The sequence below is a fragment of the Bidens hawaiensis genome, unplaced genomic scaffold, assembly GCF_021521415.1.
Source record: "Bidens hawaiensis isolate Kalapana, Puna unplaced genomic scaffold, B.hawaiensis_p1.1 tig00036688_1, whole genome shotgun sequence".
NCBI classification, from domain to species: domain Eukaryota; kingdom Viridiplantae; phylum Streptophyta; class Magnoliopsida; order Asterales; family Asteraceae; genus Bidens; species Bidens hawaiensis.
Window position 1 is genome coordinate 129,041 of NW_027505418.1, and position 15,864 is coordinate 144,904.

The window sequence follows — 15,864 nt, forward strand, 5'->3', positions numbered from 1 at the left end:
GTAAACCCTAAGTAGGCCGATTATATGTATGTATGTGATCAATATGATTCTTGTTAGTTGCATAATAGATTGATAACTAGATTGATGTTGTTGCATGATTCATTGTTGTCTTTGATTTGGATTAGATCACAAACCCTAATCTTGTATGTATGGTGTGATTTATATGCATGGATAGTAGTTATGGTGTCTAGAGGGTTATATGGATGCATGATAGTTCATAGATTGTTATGATGTTGAGTTTTGATGTGAACAGATTCTGGACAGAATATATATATGATGTTTAACTGACTGTAACGAAGTGTAAACGTGAAAATTGATTGAGATTGTGGGTACTGCAGTAAACTAGGTTGAGTCTAGTTTCTATAAAGTATAAATTCGTAATTTTTGGATAAGTGGAAGTATACTTTTATGATTTTACAAAAACGTGATGCAAAGCTGAGCTGTTAGACCTGCTGTTAGGTTATATTGTAAATTCTATATCTCATGAACTACGAGGCCAATTGGGTTGGTTCCACTTCTGGAAGTTGACTCACTGAGTTAGGAACCAAACCCAAGTGGTCTTGCATTTATTGGATTTTTCGTTTACCGGGAATTGCAAATAACATTCTGTTGTGCATGAATCTGACTGATATGAGTTTACTGTAGTGTTTTGATCATTATGAGAAATCTATATGGAATAAAAATAATATAAAATATGTTCTGGAAACCTAAGACATGTATGTTTCAGTGGTGATTTTTGGTGAATTAATTGAGATGATATGATCGGTGAAATAGTACAATCTTTCAAGTAGAAATTCTGTCACAATGAAACTAGCTGCTGAGTTGTGTAGGAATGCATGAAATATGATAGTTTTTATATAATTGTTGTATTTTGACCAAAATACCCTTGCGGGGAATAGTTGCTAGTTGATTGCCATGAATTGACCAAATTGCCCTTATGGGGAATAATGGTTAGTTAGTCTTTGTTTGTTGACCAAAATGCCCTTACGGGAATAATTGCTTGTAAGTATGTTATTAATACATGACACGAAAGTAATTGCTCACTCGTGTATCGTATCACAATTGTACTTGTTTAAATCACACACGGTTCACAAACGAAACACGAAACATGATACGTGCATAGGTATTATGTGCCGAGTCTAGAGACTCGTTAAACGTTCCGATACTTAGAAAATCTCTTTGTTATTTTAGAACGCTAGAGAGTTTTCTACGACGCGCATCACTCGGTGATCTAATTTGGAATATTCTTCGCAAACAGTGAGTTCACTTACCCCGCTCTTTGAACTGTTTTCAAACGTTTTTCACTTGGGGGAGATAACATACTCCGATAAACGCATTTTTGAGATAAACACATATTTAAGATTTTGTTATAAATTATATATATCACTTGTAGAGGCTAAGCGGCACGTAACCCTTGAAGTCCCACGCATCGAACCGGTTAATATTTGGAATAGCGAGTCACTGTTGAGTAGTACTACTGGGTTTGACAAACCCCACCCGACGCTAAGCTCAACTGGAGGTTGAGTGGGTGTAATTTTGGCTAACACTTACCATGGTCTGGGTTGACCTGGTGACGGGCACTTGATAAACAGTCAGCTTCGGTCTCGAACCACTTAGTAATACTTGTTGTATAGATTAGCTACCTATCGATATATAATTTGACATAACATTATCTGGTAACACTTAAACGCTGTAACGTGGTTACACACTTAAACGCTGTAACGTGGTTACACACTTAAACGCTGTAACGTGGTTACACACTTAAACGCTGTAACGTGGTTACACACTTAAACGCCGTAACGTGGTTACGCAAAACATTTAAACGCCATAACGTGGTTACGCAAAACTTTTAAACGCCGTAACGTGGTTACGCAAAACACTTAACGAAAACGCTGAACTCAAACGCTAAACGATTTATCTTATATAACTTGTGAACTCACCAACCTCGTGTTGACCCCTTTTAGTATGTTATTCTCAGGTAGCCGAGGCGGGCGCGCGGTTTAGGAGCATGCATTAATTGTTAAACATCTTACTCTGCAAACTTAATTTTAACATTTACATTTGGTTTTAAGTCGTCCTGCGTGACGCAACTTTTGAATTAAGGTTTTACGCTTCCGCACTTATTTTTCATTTAAACGTTTTCTTTGGTTTGGTTATAACTAATGATTCCGATCCTGCCAGTTCACACCCTCTGACGGTAAAACTCCGTTAGTGGATTTTGAGGGTGTGACAACTTCCAATGACATCTGGGGACACTGTTAACCCAGAACACTTCCAATGACATCTGGGGACACTGTTAACCCAGAACACTTCCAATGACATCTGGGGACACTGTTAACCCAGAACACTGTTGCGGGACCTTACAATATTAACAACTCAGACAATTACCATCTTAGTACATTTCCGTACGATTCCCGTACAATAAACAATATATATAAATTCACGCAAATCCATGCATTCAGTAAAATCCACGCAAATCCATGCGTTCAGTATGTACTTAAATATTTCAGTAGTAACATGCTTCCTCCCCGGGAAAACATTTAAAACAATTCAGAGAAAGGGGCTCGTGAAACTCACCTTAGCACATGCAAGCAGGTAACAACAATCATTATCAATTAACACGTCCAATCTGTAATATGATCCCTACGATCGTTATTATACAATTATTGTTTATATAATCTTTAACCTTATCAATCGGTACATCTAGGGACACTGTTAACCCAGTACTGTACCTGTTCCGGGGGCAATGTTAACCCAGAAACACTTCTCCGGACTCAGATTGTGATGTCGTTTAGAGTTCCATGGTCACAATTACTATTAGTCGTTTTTCTCGTTTTACGTGCCTAGCACGGTTATTCGTTTTTATGTTTCAAAAATGAGTTTGGTCACACACGACCCAAAAATAGTCGTTGACTGATAGTTTAAGTAAAGTTGTGAAATTTGAGCTCGGTTTAGACGCCCCGTTTGGCCGCGGGACCCGTTTCCGTCTTTAGCGTACCGGAAACTGTTAAAATAGGTTAAAATTACTCAAATCATTCGAATTATTTTCGGATGATTTATTTTTACTTGTTTAACTCATTTATATGAAAATAGTTCATTTTTAGGGTTTTTATACACCAGTCAGCTCGCTTAAGCGAACTTCACCGGTTTACGCGTTTTAACTTTAAAAGTTTGATAATTAGCACAAATAATTATCCGTTTACTCTCGGATCTTGAAATTTTTCACAAATCACTTTTTAACAGTGGGGAATTTTATAAAAATATTTCCAGAATTAATTTCTATATTTAAAATTTATTTATCTATTTTTAAACACCATTTAAACACTAAATATGTTGTAAATACCAAACGATCATAGAAAAATCCCAAGTTTTTCCTGGATGTCCCCTGCCATCTACATAGACCCCTGTAATTTTTCCAGAACCAAAATCTTCTTTACATGCCCTTTTTACAAAAACCGAGCTAGAAATCCCTAGAACTCGTTTAACCGAAAAGCCTACTTAGACTTCTCCAACGGACCTCAAATTTTGTGTGTGACTTATACATGATATGAAAATCTTATCTGCAATTTTCCAGAATTTTTCATGATATTTAACCATTTTTGGCCAAAACCGAGCATTAAATTCACCAAATATTCATCCTTTATCCAAAAATTACCAAATATTTACAGAACTCATATTTTCATGTGTTTAATACCTCTGTAAAATTTCATGACCTAACTCTAAAGCATCAACAATCTGTCCAAATTTCCCGAAACCGAACATAACCGAATATACCTTTCGTTTTCCACCACTACAAGCTACAAACTCATCTTTCCGCCTTATCTACCACTAAATACAGAGCCTACAATCAACATACCACAATACCAAGCAAGTTACACTCGTGATCAAGCCTTTTACACTATAGTTTCGGTTATGATATCAAAACAAAGATTTAACCGTAAAAATTCGTTTTTGGCTCGTTTAACTCCTTTCTTGGACCAAGATCCCTTGTATAACTTGTATACATCACTTGATCATGTAAGAATCGGTTTCATCTCGGGTTTTCACCCATTTTTCACTTGAAACCTCATTTTCTTGCAAAATAATTCGAGAAAGGAAGATGAAAACGACTATAACTCGACCTTTACCTCGTTGTTCTTGTTGCAAAACTCGGGTTTTATCTTGTGAGCTTGAGAGAAAATGAAGGATGTTGTTGATTGTTTGTAAAAAAATAACAAAGGAATGGGGTTTATCCCCTTGAATCCGATCGGAACCCATGTGGGGATGGGGTGGGACCCACAAGTTCATTTTTGGCCACTCATTTGGATATCCGCAATCCGGATAATGTTTTGGATAATCTGGTTCAGTTCGTTTCTCGGTTAAACGTTTAATTCGGCTTAAAACGAGACCTAAAAGGTCGTTTTTCGGCTTAAAAATAAAATTTATATAAAACCGATTTAAAAACTTTAAATACTTAACCCATGACATTTATTAACTTGAAACGTCATATTATTAGTTATTACGCATCTTTTTCGGCTTGATCGATCGTCTCTTGCTCGGTTTGGTATTAAAGGTTTCGTTTAACGTACCGACGTACTATTAAATCGAAATCCTTTTTCTGTGCTTTAATCCACTTATCCCGAAGCTTTAATACTTCGTAACATCACTAAATATCATATATCTCGTCTATAATTGAACCCTCGATTCATTCGGGTTTCAATAACTATCGATCGTTTGATCGCATATTCAATACGGTGAATTATATATTCACGTACAATCAATACAACGAACCATGTATTCTCGTATGATTACCATGGTAACTCATGTACCCGACATTACATATGACGTAACTAACGTCTATCGGTTAGGGTATACTTTGAGCGACTCGAATCAGGTCCGAAAGGTTCAACTGGACTATCATCCCCAGCGCTCGCACTCACAATGGCTTAATCCGATCTTTCCTGATCAAAGCATCGGCTACGACGTTAGCCTTGCCGGGGTGATAACGGATGTCACAGTCATAATCGCTTAACAACTCGACCCCTCTTTCGTTGAATATGAGACTGCGGTCTCTTATCATCTATAAAATTTGTACATTTGCGTCGTACAAAGGATTATGAGTTGGGTAATGCTAAAATTTCTTTAATAACCCGCTGATAGTCTCTGGCTAGTCCTAAAAATTGGCGCATTCCCTTTGGCGCCTTGGGTGACTGCCAATTTTAATGGTTTCCATCTTATTTGGATCTATGTGAAATCCTTGTTGCTTTACAATATGACCAAGGAATTATGCCTTCTTTATTCAAAATCACATTTCGAAAACTTCGCGTACAACTCCTCTTGCTTTAACACTTCCACAATTTTCCTTATCCGTCGTTTGTGCTCTTCTTCACGTTGCGAATATATCAAGATATCATCAATGAATTTTTATGACAAATTTGTCAAAATAAAGTTTACAGACTCGGTTCATGAGTTCCATGAATGCTGCCGGCGCATTTGTTAGCCCGAAAGGCATAACTAAGAATTCATAATGGCCGTAACGAGTCCGAACGCTGTTGTTGCAACGTCCTCCTCTTGGATTTTTCATTTGGTGATAACTATATCTAAGATCAATTTTTCTAAAAATAAATCGCCCCTTGCAATTGGTTAAATAGATCATTTACTTCGAAGAAGTGAATACCTATTCCTGATCGTCACTTTATTCAATTCTCCCTAATCAATACATATCCTAACACTTCCGTCCTTCATTTCCCAAATAACTCTGTGCACCCCATGGTGACTAACTAGGTCGTATAATACCTTATCCAACAATTCTTGTAACTGATTGAATAATTCTTGCATCTCGGACGGTGCAAGTCGGTAGGATGCTTTAGCAACAGGGCCAGCTTGAGGTATTAAATCGATTCTGAATTCGACCTGTCGGGTTGGCGGTAATCCAGGAAGTTCTTCTGGGAAAACTTGTGGAAATTTGCGTACCACCGGGATATCTTCTATATGTTTTCTTTTAAATACTTTGGCAATCACGTTTGTTAAATACACCACGTCTTCTTGTCGTAAATATTATAACATCTCAAGATGAGATTTGAGTAGCAACATAATACCGTACACTTTTCTCTGTATTTAATCGCTTCATCGCCCGAAAGAGAGCTTCTAATCATCTTATTTTCATATTTGATTTCTGCTTCATGTTGAGTTAGCCAATCCATGCTAACTATTACGTCAAAACTTCTTTGTTTTACTGGTCGTAGGTCAATAAGGAAAGGTTAATCGTTCCGAATAATAGGACAATTCTGTACAATTTAGTTAACCATTAGGGATTTATCGTTAGCGATTCTACAGTATAGGGTTCTATAGTTTCACTAATCGGTATCCTTCCAAAGGGTAGGAGGTTAGCAGGAACTAACTTCTATCGACGACCGCAAAAATATCGCTGAAGCCCATTGATTTAAAACTACAACGTACTTAATACCACCTTTGGATCATGACGTGCTTTATTCGAATTACTCACAAAGGCACGGCTCCTTGCTCGATCCGAGGTTGATGCTTGTCTTGAGGTTCGTCTTCCAACGACACCTTGGTTCAACTTTGGGCAATTTCTCTTGAAACGTTCTGTACTGCCACATTCATAGCAAGTACAACTGTTTGGCATAATTTGATTTCTTTGGATGGATTGTTATTGAGGTTGTTGGGTTCGGAGTGGTTGTACACGAATGGGTTGGGGTTGCCGGTCCACATGGCTTCAGTTGGTTCTACAATTGGGGCATTACGTCCATCTTTACCATACCTGTGGCCTACTATCACCCGACATTCTTCTTTCTGCCGATAACTATATTTTCCACATTTAAGGAAGGACCCTTTATGCGGTTCATGTTTTCACACCAGAACTAGTCTTAGTATAATTCTGGGTTGTAGGACATACCTACTTATTCACAAGTCTATCTTGCACTATACCTTTATCATTTCCCTTCTTTAACACTCGACGTTTCACCTAACTTCATTCCATTCCGCTTCCCATAGAATCAAATATATCAATGCTGGCTTGTGACACAACCCTTCCAAAGGTTGTATATTTTACAGGGTTGACTATACTCCTTATCGATGGAGTTAGCTCCCAATATAGCGCTCACTTCGCTTAATTTCAGGAGTAATTAGCCAAGTTACCAGACATGACAATTCCTTCAAACGATTAGCGTGTTCTAAGTGATCAGCACACAACATATCTATCTTTCATAGCTCAGTTTCCAATCTCTGAGTTTAATTACTCGAATAAAAGTGCTCTCGCACAAGAATTTTAAATCCTGACCATATCATCTGAGTAATAATTTTCTAACTATAATTTTGTACCATCGTGTTCCATCACGATACAACATAATCTACCAACATATCTGTAGCATATTTCACTACACAATGTTCTAGACTCTTACCAATATCCTTAACCATTTCGATCTTTTCTATCCACTCGCTAATCTATTCCTCCCTTTACCATCAGTAAACTATTAATAATCCCCTTAACACAACCGATAAACATATCCTTCATACCGGATCTAATTCATTACGACTACTATTCATGTTTAGTTTATAACTAATACTTGTAGTCATAATAGTATTCGGTGGGACATTAACACTCTTAGTAATAACACTAAGAATTGAAATATTCATAATCATGTGATTGTTCGATCTATAAGTCTGCGATCACATTTGCATCAACACTAGCAGTGATCTGTGATACGACATTCGGTATCATCATCTACTATCCTTGAGCAATCAACTGAATCATATCAATCTCCATCATTGGAGTTACTCATTTTATGACATTCTGCCGTACTCATCCCGTACGCAGTAATCAATACTAATCTCACCATATAACTCGTTACCAGCTCAATCATAACAACAGGTACACATACACACCGAATATTATCATACATATTACACACACCAGTATCTATTATATATGTCCCACAAATATAATAACATATGGACTTAACCTGACGTCGGTTAACTTTTAAATACGCTTCATAACCCTTGTCACCAACTGACATCGAGATCTTTCTCAACAAAGATCAATGTTTAATATGCTTGATTTCAATATCCTTCTGCATATCAGCATAACCGATACCTGCTCACCGTGAGCACCAAACGATTACATACCACGGAGTTATAATATCCGTGTTTATTCGTATATCTGGCATACATGGTATACCACCTACGAACGAATATCCAACAATGCTATAATGATTCCAACACTTCTTTGTGTATAGGTAATCATTCTATTCGAGTATACATGGGTATAGGCGTCTAACGGATGTAAGGATAACATAGGGAGTTGCAAGGTTCAAGGTAATCGGGCAACATGGGTTGCCTTCAAATATTATTAATTACTATTATGGGAAACTCTATCACTTGCTCAGTCAATGTCCTCAGGCGTTCTAGGTTCGTTGAAATCGGTAATTCTCGATCTGGAGGGGTATGACTCATATGTTTGAGAGTGAGAAATACATATATATATATTTCTATATATTATTTTTATCTGCTGATTAATTATCAAATTTATTATTATCATTATTTTATTTATTTATTTACCTTAATGGAATAAGAATGGGTTCAGGTACGGATCCGTCCGTACGTGAGGGTCGACGGTTCGGGTGAACATCTGGGGTTATTAGGATATACGGTACCGGTGTTGGTAGGGTAAGGGATTCATCAATTTTGGTTGGGAGTGACGGTTACTAGATATTTCTGGTTAATGTCAAACGGAAGGTCTAACTTGGTGCTATCATAGCTGTGACCCGATAAGTCAGGCTTATCATCAACCGATGCTCTAGAAATTTCAGCATCCTCGGTACTTTTTATTATCTCATCCCCCGGTTCCTTATCCGGGTCTTATTTCTCAATACTTGTACCCACAAGATATGCACACATATATATATATATATATATATATATATATATATATATACACACATTAGCACGTATAAATAATATAATATACTTTACACATATGTTGCCATTTTTACCTATTAACGTACCCCGTGACTTCCCCTGAATTCCCTCGTGCGGACAAGTCTGTTATTATGTTCCGGACCATGATAACCCACTTGTCCATCCAAGTTAATCCAGCTCTCGTCACTATAATTTATTAGTTGATATTCATATCCTATAATACTTGAGCTACTGGTTATATTTTAGGTATCTTTTAAAGACATCCTAATTCTTTTATAACCAATGGCTCTGATACCAACTTCTGTAACACCCCGTAACCGCAGCGGAAACGTAAACGGGATGCAACAGACACCTCTGATATCAACCACATTGTTTATAAAGAAAACTGAATGCATTAATATACTTCAAATTACATTATCTTGTATTCCATTACTGTCTAGGTGATACACACATCACACACTACGATACATAACTCTATTTATTATAATGTATCCTAACATCCCGCACGCAAATCTTACACACATCAAGCACTTAGCACATAAGCAATCACTTCGTCTTAGTTGTACCTGAAAAGCATGTGAAAAAACGGGTCAACTACGAATAGTTGGTGAGTTTCACAATTTGAAAAAACCATGATAAATCCATATCATAATGTAATATTATCTGGGGACACTGTTAACCCAGAACACTTCCAATAACCTCTGGGGACACTGTTAACCCTATTCACTTCCGATGACATCTGGGGACACTGTTAACACAGAACACTTCCAATGACATCTGGGGACACTGTTAACCCAGAACACTTCCAATGACATCTGGGGACACTGTTAACCCAGAACACTTCCAATGACATCTGGGGACACTGTTAACCCAGAACACTGTTGCGGGACCTTACAATATTAACAACTCAGACAATTACCATCTTAGTACATTTCCGTACGATTCCCGTAGAATAAACAATATATATAAATTCACGCAAATCCATGCATTCAGTAAAATTCACGCAAATCCATGCGTTCAGTATGTACTTAAATATTTCAGTAGTAACATGCTTCCGCCTCGGGAAAACATTTAAAACAATTCAGAGAAAGGGGCTCGTGAAACTCACCTTAGCACATGCAAGCAGGTAACAACAATCATTATCAATTAACACGTCCAATCTGTAATATGATCCCTACGATCGTTATTATACAATTATTGTTTATATAATCTTTAACCTTATCAATCGGTACATCTGGGGACACTGTTAACCCAGTACTGTACCTGTTCCGGGGGCAATGTTAACCCAGAAACACTTCTCCGGACTCAGATTGTGATGTCGTTTAGACTTCCATGGTCACAATTACTATTAGTCGTTTTTCTCGTTTTGCGTGCCTAGCACGGTTATTCGTTTTTATGTTTCAAAAATGAGTTTGGTCACACACGATCCGAAAATAGTCGTTGACTGATAGTTTAAGTAAAGTTGTGAAATTTGAGCTCGGTTTAGACGCCCCGTTTGGCCGCGGGACCCGTTTCCGTCTTTAGCGTACCGGAAACTGTTAAAATAGGTTAAAATTACTCAAATCATTCGAATTATTTTCGGATGATTTATTTTTACTTGTTTAACTCATTTATATGAAAATAGTTCATTTTTAGGGTTTTTATACACCAGTCAGCTCGCTTAAGCGAACTTCACCGGTTTACGCGTTTTAACTTTAAAAGTTTGATAATTAGCACAAATAATTATCCGTTTACTCTCGGATCTTGAAATTTTTCACAAATCACTTTTTAACAGTGGGGAATTTTATAAAAATATTTCCAGAATTAATTTCTATATTTAAAATTTATTTATCTATTTTTAAACACCATTTAAACACTAAATATGTTGTAAATACCAAAAGATCATAGAAAAATCCCAAATTTTTCCTGGATGTCCCCTGCCATCTACATAGACCCCTGTAATTTTTCCAGAACCAAAATCTTCTTTACATGCCCTTTTTACTAAAACCGAGCTAGAAATCCCTAGAACTCGTTTAACCGAAAAGCCTACTTAGACTTCTCCAACAGACCTCAAATTTTGTGTGTGACTTATACATGATATGAAAATCTTATCTGCAATTTTCCAGAATTTTTCATGATATTTACCCATTTTTCACCATTTTTGGCCAAAACCGAGCATTAAATTCACCAAATATTCATCCTTTATCCAAAAATTACCAAATATTTACAGAACTCATATTTTCATGTGTTTAATACCTCTGTAAAATTTCATGACCTAACTCTAAAGCATCAACAATCTGTCCAAATTTCCCAAAACCGAACATAACCGAATATACCTTTCGTTTTCCACCACTACAAGCTACAAACTCATCTTTTCGCCTTATCTACCACTAAATACAGAGCCTACAATCAACATATCACAATACCAAGCAAGTTACACTCGCGATCAAGCCTTTTACACTATAGTTTCGGTTATGATATCAAAACAAAGATTTAACCGTAAAAATTCGTTTTTGGCTTGTTTAACTCCTTTCTTGGACCAAGATCCCTTGTATAACTTGTATACATCACTTGATCATGTAAGAATCGGTTTCATCTCGGGTTTTCACCCATTTTTCACTTGAAACCTCATTTTCTTGCAAAATAATTCGAGAAAGGAAGATGAAAACGACTATAACTCGACCTTTACCTCGTTGTTCTTGTTGCAAAACTCGGGTTTTATCTTGTGAGCTTGAGAGAAAATGAAGGATGTTGTTGATTGTTTGTAAAAAAATAACAAAGGAATGGGGTTTATCCCCTTGAATCCGATCGGAACCAATGTGGGGGTGGGGTGGGACCCACAAGTTCATTTTTGGCCACTCATTTGGATATCCGCAATCCGGATAATGTTTTGGATAATCTGGTTCAGTTCGTTTCTCGGTTAAACGTTTAATTCGGCTTAAAACGAGACCTAAACGGTCGTTTTTCGGCTTAAAAATAAAATTTATATAAAACCGATTTAAAAACTTTAAATACTTAACCCATGACATTTATTAACTTGAAACGTCATATTATTAGTTATTACGCACCTTTTTCGGCTTGATCGATCGTTTCTTGCTCGGTTTGGTATTAAAGGTTTCGTTTAACGTACCGACGTACTATTAAATCGAAATCCTTTTTCTGTGCTTTAATCCACTTATCCCGAAGCTTTAATACTTCGTAACATCACTAAATATCATATATCTCGTCTATAATTGAACCCTCAATTCATTCGGGTTTCAATAACTATCGATCGTTTGATCGCATATTCAATACGGTGAATTATATATTCACGTACAATCAATACAATGAACCATGTATTCTCGTATGATTACCATGGTAACTCATGTACCCGACATTACATATGACGTAACTAACGTCTATCGGTTAGGGTATACCTGATTTCGTCGGAATCGTTACACATAAGTACTTATGCGATCAAGTTTAATGACTTATGAAGCAGCTTAGACCGCGGGTTCGCTTTTTAATGCATTTTTTAAATATTCATCAAAATGAATACCTAGATAATAATCCGCATAAAGACCCGATGAATCCAGGAACCTTAAAGCATCCCATCAATACAGGATTTAAGGCCATAAGACCATACATCATTGAAGCGTTAACTACTTACTAATAGCTATGTTTTAACAAATTTATAACCAATCATTCTGATAAAATGGCTTCAGTATGACCAGCTATTACATTTCTGCCATCATCATTAGACTTTTTCTAGAAATTAACACCCCATCAATTTGGCATTATTAAGTTTATATCACGTACTTTTCCCTACTTGTTTGTTTTAAAGGCCTACCAATGCACTAATACAGTTAAGCACACAACCTTTTATGCCTACTTTTTACTGGATTTGGGACCAGATGATCAATGTACTATCATATTCCCTTTTGCTTCAAAAACTCATTTTCTAAGGAGCAACATTTTTCCTGTTTTTGACATTTTTGAATTTTATAATGTTTTTGGCTTTTTCAATTTTTTTAATGTTTTTGGTTTTCCAAAAAATTTCTCCCCCCTAAAACCAAAAACTATATGAAAATATTTACAGAAAAACAAAGTTGACTCTAATATTTATGTTCACATGGTATCCGACCAATCAAATATCTCGGTAACTCTCTTATCATCACCACCCAAAACTTTTATACCGTTAAGTTTTAATAAATATTGAAATTGTGACTTATCAAAATCTTTGGTGAAAAGATCTGCCTTTTGTTCGTCGGTGTGAATTTTGTCTACGATGATCAAAATCTTTGGTGAAAAGATCTAACTTTTGTTCATCGGTGTGAATTTTGTCTATGGTGATCAACTTCTCTTCGTAGCAATCACGAATGAAGTGATACCGTATCTTAATATGTTTAGTTTTAGAGTGGTTTACCGGATTCTTTGTGATAGAAATAGCTGCAGTATAATCTACAAAGATAGGGGTAGTATGAAAATTCAAACCATAGTCCCGCATCTGTTGTTGGATCCATAAAACCTGAGAACAGCAACTGGAGGCAGTTACGTACTCAGCTTCACAGGTAGATAGCAATACTGTGGTCTGTTTCTTGTATTACTGGTGACAAGACGCTTGCAGAAGAACTGACACCCCGCTGTTGTAGATTTGGCATTCAGCTTATAGCTTCCATAATCCGAATCTGAGTATGCCCTCATCACAAACTCATCATCATTTGGATCCCAGAGACCGACCCCTGGACATCCCTTGAGACATCGTAAAATTCTTTTGACGATCATGAGATGTGAAACCTTCAGATTCGACTGATATCGGGCGCACAAACATGTGGCATACATGATGTTTGGCCGTGATGCAGTGAGGTACATCAATGAGCCAATCATGGATCGGTATAACGTTTGATCAACCTTCTCCCCGTTGGGATCAAGACCGATACATGGTCCAGTGGTAGAGGAGTACTGATTGTCGATACATCAACCATGTTGAACTGTCACACCCCGTAAAGCGGTTCGCGGAAGCGTAAAACTGTAATGCAACAGATACAACTGGTATCAAATACATTATTCATAAAGAAACGTTACTAATTAATTTGCAATAGATTACATTGTTCTAACTTCTTTTACAAACTAGGTGTCACAATCAAAACTAGTCCGTCTACTGCTTCACTTTTAACTTGAATGCTTGTAACGGATTACAGAGCATCGATCACAACTCAAACAGATAGCACATAAGCACTTTACTCCACGTTTCTGAATACCTGAAAAGCACGTTAAAATAGGTCAACTACAAATAGTTGGTGAGTTTCATAAGTTTTAACGAAATCAGTTCTGCGTACCACACAGTCATAGCTTGTAAGTACGTGCGTACGTAAGAAAATGTAATTACGTTTATATATGTGTATCTGAATCTTTGTATGCACATATATATGTGTATAAGTTAATAATAAAATTTGAAATTATGATAAAATCGTGATTGTTCGTTCGTAATACATGCCTTCGTTTTCTGCGTAACATCAACCATTATGGCTCCCCCTTCCGCCCACAACGGTTTCCCCTAAATTCAACCACTATGGCTGCCTTCCGCCCACAATAGTTCCACGTAAACATAAACATTACACAGTATATACACAAATAATTAGTATTTTCTACACACAATATTTCCTACATTTGTTCACATAATGCGTATACATAGATATTTAATTATATACATACACAAATGTAGTATTTATCATGTATCACCAATCACCGTGGCCCCCTTTCCGCCCACAAAATTTATAATCACAATATTTTGTTGACACTCATATCATAATCAAGTTAGTTCGTTTAATAAGTTGCAGTAGAACTTGGCTCATAGGCCATACTCAACTTTGGTTTATAAGTTGCAACAGGACTTGGCTCATAGGCCATACTTAACTTTGGTTTATAAGTTGCAGCAAAACTTGGCTCATAGGCCATACTCAACTTTGGTTTATAAGTTGCAGCAGAACTTGGCTCATATGCCATACTCAACTTTGGTTTATAAGTTGCAGAAGAACTTGGCTCATAGGTCATACTCAACTTTAGTTTATTACTATTGTGGCTCCCCTTCCGCCCACTATAGTCCCATGATCATCACAGACCACGTTATCCCTATGGCCATTATTGACCACGTTTTTTCCCCAACCTGTGGTGTTTAGCATTATATAGCGTATTTGTATAAACAGGTTGTCACGTGTGATTTCATTATGTTTTGTCATTCTTAGTATTTTCATTTAATATATCAGTCACAATAATAAGCACCTTTCATCAGCACGTAGTTTATCATTATGTTTGTAGGGACTTTTCATATACAAAGGTTCATGTATTTTACGTTCTGAACCGTTTTCAGATTGATAATACATATAAACATGCTTTTCACCCCAAAAGTTCGTAAAACAGTTTAAATGGTGGGGGTCATGAAACACACCGTTTTGAAGGCAGTCAGTGCGAGGTCAGCTCGGGGTCCGTTTTCCTTGCTATCACTTAGTCCCTATACTTAATATTATAATAATATTAATATTTTAATATTATTATAATCTTTATACTAAGCTAGGCTGTATAGCTAGTCTGGGTGTGGCTATAATACCCAGAAAGTGTCATTAGATTTAGATTGTGATGTTGTTCAATGTTTGATGTTTAAAATCGAACTTGTCTCAGTTTCCCCGTTCCACCAGCTGGGCCATGTTGGTCGTTTATCCTTTAGAAAATAGTTAAGGGGAAGTAAACTTGGGTAAACGTGTTGGTTGATAAAATGATTAAGTTATAAAGAAAGATCACGTATTAGGGGTCTGGATTCGCTACGAGGCTCGTTTTCGTTTATTCAGTTTGATTCGGAGAAAAACGCGCACAATCTATCCAAATTGTCCGGATTTCCCACAAAAAATTCGTTTTTACATAATTAATCAGAAATTATGCTTTTGGATCACTCTTGATGTTTTGATATTCTAACAAGTTCATTAATCACGAACT